Genomic DNA, 8,410 nt, shown 5'->3' with positions numbered 1-8,410 from the left:
CTCACTACCATTTATCATTGTATATTTAAAACAAAATGATATGTCCAGTTAAATAAATATTGAAGGTAAGTTACACCCGTTACAGTCATGGGCCTAAACATTTACTCAATCTCGCCTTGCATAGGTTGGGTCAATTAATGGTCATTAAAATTTGGTCAATTTCTGAGAAATGACCTAATGCAACCACCGTAAATGTTTAGACTCCCAATTTTAATTATGGTTTATAATTAATTATGGCTTATTTAAAGTTTGGACTTGCTCATTTGATAGTAAGCTAGGGAATGAGTAAACTTATTTATCGATCTAGGAATCCATTTGAATTTTAATTGGGGTTGAACCAAGGCTAAATCTAAGGCATCAAACACAAAATAACTTAATCTTGAATTTGAACCACCACCAATTCATTGGCGAAGCCATACTATTTTCTCGAGGGGGCCTATGTGTAAAAATTAATATATAATTTTTATTTTTCATAGAAATTGGAAGGGTGATGAGAGATTTTTTTTCAAAACCCAAGGGGGCCATGGCCCCCCTATGTCCTCCCTCCCTCCGCGAGTCACCATGATGCTTGTTTAGAGCATTAATATATGCATTTGAATCGCTTGCAAACACCACTTGTGAGAAATTCCATTAAGAGACAGTCCAAAGAATCATTGCTATTAATACTGTTCTGGATCCCGTTTCGGTTTGTCTAATGGAATGGAATATTTCGGTACCGACCGATTTTGATGTACCGTTTTAGAGTGTTTCGGGGTTCCTAAAAAATAATTTATATATATTCTTGTAGAGCATAAAATTGTCAATTCTAATAAATAAATAACTAAATATCAAATAATACAAATCATTTAGTCTTAACTCTTAAGTCTTAAGCATCAATATAACATCAATTTAACATCACACAATAAGAAGATTTACAAGTCAATAACTAAATATCAAATAATAACTCCTAAGTTCTTAACCACAAAACAAATCATAAGGAAAAAAAAATTATGACAGAGGGAGAAGGAATGAACAAACAAAAGACATTATTTATGACAATGTATACCACAATCACATATCTTAAGTTCTTAACACTTAATCTTAACTCCTAACTCCTAAGTTCTTAACCAAAAAAAAAAAAATTTAAACAAGCCAAATCCTATACCGGCCGAATTCCCATCTCAGCCAGAATTGGCCGGAATAACCGGAATGACCCGAAATGGCCCGAAATCTGACCCGAGGTGGAACGTGAGGTATTCTCATACCGGTTTGCATACTGGTACGAAAAATTCCGACTGTTCCGACTGGAACGGAACGGAATCAATAACAATGCAAAGAATGGCTTTGGCTTCAACTTTGATAGGGATATTGGGTTTCACTTTCCTTGAAATTGCTAATACCATGCTCTATCAATACCATGCTCTATCTCCAATCTCTAGCCAAATATAAGCTTCAACCTTTTCCTAGTGCTTGTTGGAAAAAGTGGTTTTAGCAAGTGTTTGGTTGATTATTTTTTAGCCAAAATTAAAGTGGGACCCACACATCCTTTATGATAGATTTGAATTGAAATGTGTTATCCACTGTGAGGACATTAATGTCATGAGGTCACTTGCTCAAAACCATTTAAAGAGGGAATGAGAAACTGACTCGTAAACTGCCTAATTAAAGATGTTTTAAAGTGATAAAATCTACGAGTCCTCTATAAGATGAAATTGAACTTTTATAAATATATATATATATATGTATCTGTATCTATGTGCAATACCTAGGGTATTGCACCTGGTGCAATACCTCAATTTCCTTCACAATTTTTTTAACTTTTTTAACTTTTTAACTTTAACTTTTTTACTTTTTTTTAATATATTTTATTTAATGGCTGAGATTGAAAGTTGCTTTTTCAACTTTCAATCTCAGCCTTTGATAAACTATTGCACCAGGTGCAATACCCTAGGTATTGCACCTGATGTGAATCCATATATATATATATATATACCTATGGACCTAGATCCACATAGGCTGTACAAATATTAAATAGTTATTTATTATTAATTTTAAATTTCTGATTACTACACAATATTTACTTCTATTATGGAATAGTGTGTCTATTCATGTGGCATTGTTATAAATAGAGAATCTCTTATATATCATGTACGTTACTTTTATTTTTTTGTATTTACACTATGTTTGGTTGGAAGGATTATAGGGAGGATAGAAAACAATGGGTGGAAAATGGTATGGAAAACAGTATTTTCCATTGCAAAGGAAAATAGAGAGGATGGAAAACCAAGGAGAAAATTTTCCTCCCGAGCCCACCAATTTTTTCCTCCCAAATCGGGAGGAAAACTGTGGAGAGAAAGTGCTCTCTCAGCACTTTTACAGAAATGCTCTCAAACACAACGACTACAAACACAAACACAACGACTAAAACCACAACAATCTTTCTCTCAAACATCTCTAAACTCAAGCATAATTAGATTATCACAATACAAACTTAAAAACACAATTTTAAAATTAATCAAATCATAACAATAAAAATAAAAATAAAAATAAAAAAAAAAGACAAAAGAGAGAAGACAGAAGCCATTTGACCCATCGGTTGGGGACGAAGATGAGCGACGGCTCCGGCTGGGCAACTGCTTTGGGACGAAGATGACCCATCTGGACTGCGTTAGGGACGACTGTTTTGGAATCAAGTAAAAAAAAAAAAAACCAGAGAGAGTGAGCTAGAGAAAAAAAGAGAGAGAAAGGATGTGCTGTTCTTGAGACTTGAATAAGGGAGAAGAAGAAAAAGAAGGGGGTAGGGATAGAGATAGGACGTGTGTGGAGGAGATAGCATAGGAAAAAAAAAAATGAATGGATGAAATGAAAAAAAAAAGAACACAAAGAGAGCGAGTTGGAGAAAGAGAGAGAGAGAGAAGATGTGCTGAGACTTGAATGAGGGAGAAGAAGAAAAAGAAGGGGGTGGGGATAGAGATGGACGTGTGTGGAGGAGATAGCATAGAAAAAAAAAAAACAAATGGATGAAATGAAAAGGGGAAAAGGAGAAATAATATAAAGAATAAAAGATCCAATGTTACTACAATATTTTCACAACAAATTTTAAGTAATAGATTGTTATTAGTTAATATTGGTGAGTAAAAAAATAATTTTAGTAGTGGGTTCAAATTAGAACTAGTAACAACTTTCTACATAAATTTTGTTGTGAAAGTATTGCGAAAAATGTTATGGACGTAACACTTCTCGTTGAAAAATATAATTGTTGGTCAATTTTATATTATTTAATGAGTACAAATAAATTTATTTTTTACCAATTATGTAACAATGGTATAATAGTCAATTTATATAAACTACATTTTCTATCCTCCCATTTTTCTCTCTAACCAAACAAAAGAGTTTTCCACCCTCCTACTTTTCCACCCCTCCAACCAAACACACATGAAGGAAAACCAAATCTTTTCTATCCTCCCACTTTTCCACTCCCCTAACCAAACGGACCCTTAATGTTCATAGTCAAAGAGAGAGAAAAAGCAGTTTTGTTCTATATGCTCGAAGATTGTACTTGATCATTGTATCGTAGGAGACAAGCATTCATGTGTCTCAAAGCATTATTGATGAAATAGTGTGACAAAAACAAAATTTGTCTTAAGGAAATAGTGTCAAACACAAGCCTAAAGCTCTGTTTGTTTCAAAGTAAAGATTTTCACCATTTTATATATATATATATATATATATATATATATTTTGGTAAAACATTGGTCAACTATAAAACACAAGTAAAACCCAAGCCAAAAGATGTAAAATGTTGTACCAAAAAAACAACCGTAAAATGTTTTACTAAAATATGAGGAACACCCCCCTTCATTCTCTCAAAACCTTCTCTCTCTCTCAGGCGACAGACCTTGGTAGTCAGTTGGGGTTGTCATCACGGATGCCGCCATTGCTCACCACACTTTGATCACTGTCAATCTCGACAATCGCATTGCTCCATTGCTCATTATTGCTCCGATCTCACCAATCTCATGAGTTGAAAGCCTCCTCTTCTCACAATTTTTTTTCCTTTGTTTTTGCTTCCCAATTTGGATTTTCAAGTGGTAGCTCACAATGGCATTGGTTTTGGTGGTGTTGGAGGTGGTAGTTTGGTGGTGTTGTGGGGTGTTGGTGGTTCAATGAGCTTCACTGTGTTAAGATAAATGCCTTAGATTCAAAAACAATTAAAGATAATGACAACTCGCTCTCTACAACTCACATTGCCTTTACAGATCACATTACAAGTCAAAGTTCCAATTCAAATGCTTCCACCATTTTCAAATAAATTTCTAGAGGATTTAGTTCTAACTTCTAACTGTTGTATTTTATTTGAATTCAAATGGCTCATCCTTATCTTTTATCCTTAGCTTCTATCTACGACTTTCAGTTTAAATCAAATAGCTACTATCTAGGTCTCTCTACTGTAATCTAATAGTAGTTGTTTTCTTTTGTATGTGTATGTATGTATGTATGTATGTGTATATATATATATACACACACAGGTTGATAATTAAGCCAACACCAGTTACTCACTTTTGTTTCAAGTTGTGGTGTTGGTTTTGTTGGATTGCTAGGTTTTTTCCCCCATTTAGATCTAGGTTTTTTTAGCCAATTTAAGTTTAGGTTTTATTATTGTATTTCTGATTAAAGGAATTTGAGAATTTCAGTTTAGGTCCTTTCTAATTAAAGGAATTTTATTTAAAATTTTAGAAGGAAACAAACACAGGAAAATAATTTTCATAGCATTTTTATTTATGCAACCAAACACAGTTAAATATTTTACAATGAAACTATGGAGGGGAGGGGGTGAACTTGATTCTGGGCTGAGGCCCAAAGGCCCAAAATGTCATACTTTAAGAGATGGGCCAGGCCCAATAATGTGGATGGGAGAAAGAATGCCTAAGGAATAAAGGGAAATTCCCCCGTACAGGTCCCGTGGAGATTCGAGTTAGCTACCATTACCGAAACTCTTGTTTGAGGTAACAAGCGAGGCTTGTCCTCCGGTAGATATGTAGGGGACCATGAGCAACCAATTTCCTTTTTGATTTGAGATGCCACCACCATCAAATTTGCCTTAGGAAATGCCCTGAAAGGATAAGAATCACAGAGTCAGTCACCTCCGCATTAATGAGAGATTCTCTACCTAATCTCTTCCACATCAAAGGCAAATAGATTAGCCTAAATAGTGTAGACACCCCCAAAAGTCCCATTTTATGATGAAAGGGAGGCAGAACAAAGTAATGTGACAAGAATCCCAAAAATCCAGCTAGAAGTAGGCCAGCTGGGGAGATAAGGGAAGAAAAAATGTCTATAAAAGAGAGGGGGGGGGGGGAGGTTGCAATAGAGATGGGGTGGGGAAATATTGAGGGAAAAACCTAGAGAAGAGCAAGAAAGAGAAAGTTACACAAGTTGAGTAGAGCCAAGTTTTATTTTAGCTTTTTTGCCTACTCCCTGTACCTCGAGAAAACAGTCTATGTATCTTTGAATAATTTATCATCCTTCCTTTCTTAATCCGTTGTTTAGGTCTCTCATTGTAGAAATTTTACCATATATTTCTTATAAATAAACTGTGCAAGTCAGTTGCTTAGTCATTGTAGCTTATTATGGTGTTTAAGTTTTGAACCCCCACAGAAACATTTTACAAAAAATATTTTCAATGTAAAATATTTAGTCAGGCCTTTGATTCATTACTATCACTCTATCAAATTTCTCTGTTGTTTTGACCAGGTTCCATGGGATTGAAAGAAAGGGATTTGATATTAGGTTTAGGATTAAGCCTATGGTCATGTATATCTAGAGGTTAGAGTGGGTATGGAGAAACAGGGTTAAGGTTAATGGTGTTAAAGTGTTTGTTATAGCTAGGGTATGCAAGGGTCATGAACGGTGACATAATTTTTTGGATAATCTTTCTTGTATAAGGGAGATATTTGGTTTATGGAAAGACTCTTCATTCCTAACTCTTTATAAGCATAAGAATGGTAAGGTTGTATCCCATCTCTAATTAGTGGTTTCAAAGGTGGACTAGCAAAATTATTACTTTCATAAAGTTACGTTTAGTGGCTGTGGGATGTGTATAGAGGTGAACGGGTATGTGTGGTGCAAATACCTACGATTCACAACTTGGAATGTAAAAAGAAAAAAAAAAGGTTGGGTGTTCAAAGTAAATAGATCTTGGGATAAGAGAGTGAAAAGAACTGTATTGTAGATACACATCAGACATGCTCACGAATTGTATGATACTCAAATTTGTATTAGTGAGAGATCGCGCTCACGGGCCCAAACCTTTCAAATGCAGGTTTTGTCTCATGTCCCACATGAATGTGGTGGAGTTGTGTTGGTGCCTCTTAAGAGACAATAGGGGGGGTCTTACTGTTGTTATTCTCCCTCCTAGGTTAAGGGCTTTAAAATGGAGTCGCCACTTATTTTAAAAGATAACATAAGAAACTAAAAAAATTGAAAATTGCATTATCCTTATTAATGAATTGAAAATTGTACTTCTCTTTGATAATAATTAATAATTATATTGTTTTAATCCTAGATTCAATCTAAAACAAAAGTACAAAACTTTGATTCCTAGTTACAATCAAGAAAGAGAAAATTAAGATAAGCCTAATCTACTAACCCTTGATTTAAGTTCGAAGGCTAGATTACAGGATTGGAAAGGTGTTAGGCACCTAGTCTGCCTGGTGAAACCAATCTTCTAGACTTTTGTGGCCAATGATCATATCACATCATTCAAACAATTTATATCATCCAAAACATGTGATTGTAGAGATTGAAACAAACATTGATAAGCATGATGAAACTCTAGTCTAGGCATGCAACGGGTTGATGTTGAAAGACATGGTGAATATGTGTGTGATGTGATAAAACCATAATCTAAAACAAGTGGACATGTTGTTTGAATTGAAAACCCTAATTCTAAGAGCATGTGGACATGCTACTTGAATTGAAAACCCGAATTCTAAGAGCATGTGGACATATCTTTTTGAATTGAAATCCCTAATAATACAAAGACTAAGAACATCCTAAGTATAACATGCTAACATACAGGAACATGTGAAAAACCTAGAAAATAAACATGCTTGAATCTAAAAACTAAAAACATAAAAAGAAAAGGAAGGTTTAGAAACCTCATCTGCATGCACAACACTCCAAGCACTACCCTTAATAGAGAGACGAATTTTGAAACTTCGGAGAGTTTCAATGTTTTTTGAGGGGATTTCCTAGTGTTTTGAAATAGAGGTGAATGAAGGTATTTATACTAAGAGTGAGGGAGCTAGGGTTAGGTTTCTAGGTAATGTGGGACTTAAGAAAATTAGGTTTTCTAAGTAAAAAATGCAGGATTCAAGGTCAAGTTGTGTGGGGAGCAAGTTGAACTAAAAAAGGAAAGAAAATCTAAAGGCTTTAACCTAAGTGCCAATTGGCAATTGGTGCACAAATCCTTTGAATCTTTCCTATTTCGTTTCGTCTATTTCCATTTCCAATTATGGCTTGTTTTCTTCCGAATTTTGACTTTATTTTCTAATTTTCTTGATCCTCAAATTTAGAAAATCAATCCCAAACATGTCTAGTTAATTAATTATTTAATCAAATTTTAACTATTTTGAAAGATATTAATAAATGCTTTGACTTGGATTAGATTCAATGCATGCAACCTTATTATAAACCCTACTCTTAGCTAATAGGACCATGACACATCACCTAATATACATCGGACTAAAAATAGGCCAATTAGAATTAAGAGATCATAATCACTTATGTCGGAATTTGATTTATGCAAGTGCATTTTACCATTAAAATTGCTTATTTAATATCTTTTTATTTGGCAGTTTGATTAATGCTCATGAACTATTGTTTTGATCGTTATGACCTCAAGGTTTGTTTTATGAAGAGTCATTGGAGATTAAACGGCCAGAATTATAGTTTATAGTATCATATGAATCGCATCATATTGTAAACTATATAGACATGTGGAGTTAAATTGGATTTTTTTTTGGGTTAAAGTTTGTGCTTCGATTTTTTTCCAACAAAGTTAGACTTATTTTTAATACAAAATTATTGGGTTACTTGATTGAGCCCAATGAAAAAACTTGTTCATGACTTTTTTTTCCCTATAAAATTTGGACTACAAATTTGACACTTTACTTTCATATTTGCAAATATCTTTTCTATACAATGAATAAAGTATTAAATGACAATATAATTACATTTTTATTTTTGTTATTATTGTTATAAGTCTAAGAAATATATTTTCTATACTATGAATAAAGTATTAAATGACAATATAATTACATTTTATTTTTGTTATTATTGTTACAAGTCTAAGAAGCTAGAATGCAAAAAGGAAATATAAAAATAAAATAAAATGATCAAAGTTAAAGAACAAGAAGAGATAATAAAA

The sequence above is a fragment of the Quercus suber genome, unplaced genomic scaffold, assembly GCF_002906115.3.
Source record: "Quercus suber isolate HL8 unplaced genomic scaffold, Cork oak 2.0 scaffold_629, whole genome shotgun sequence".
NCBI lineage: Eukaryota > Viridiplantae > Streptophyta > Magnoliopsida > Fagales > Fagaceae > Quercus > Quercus suber.
The sequence above is the reverse complement of the archived record's forward strand: the minus strand, read 5'-3'. Positions refer to the sequence as shown.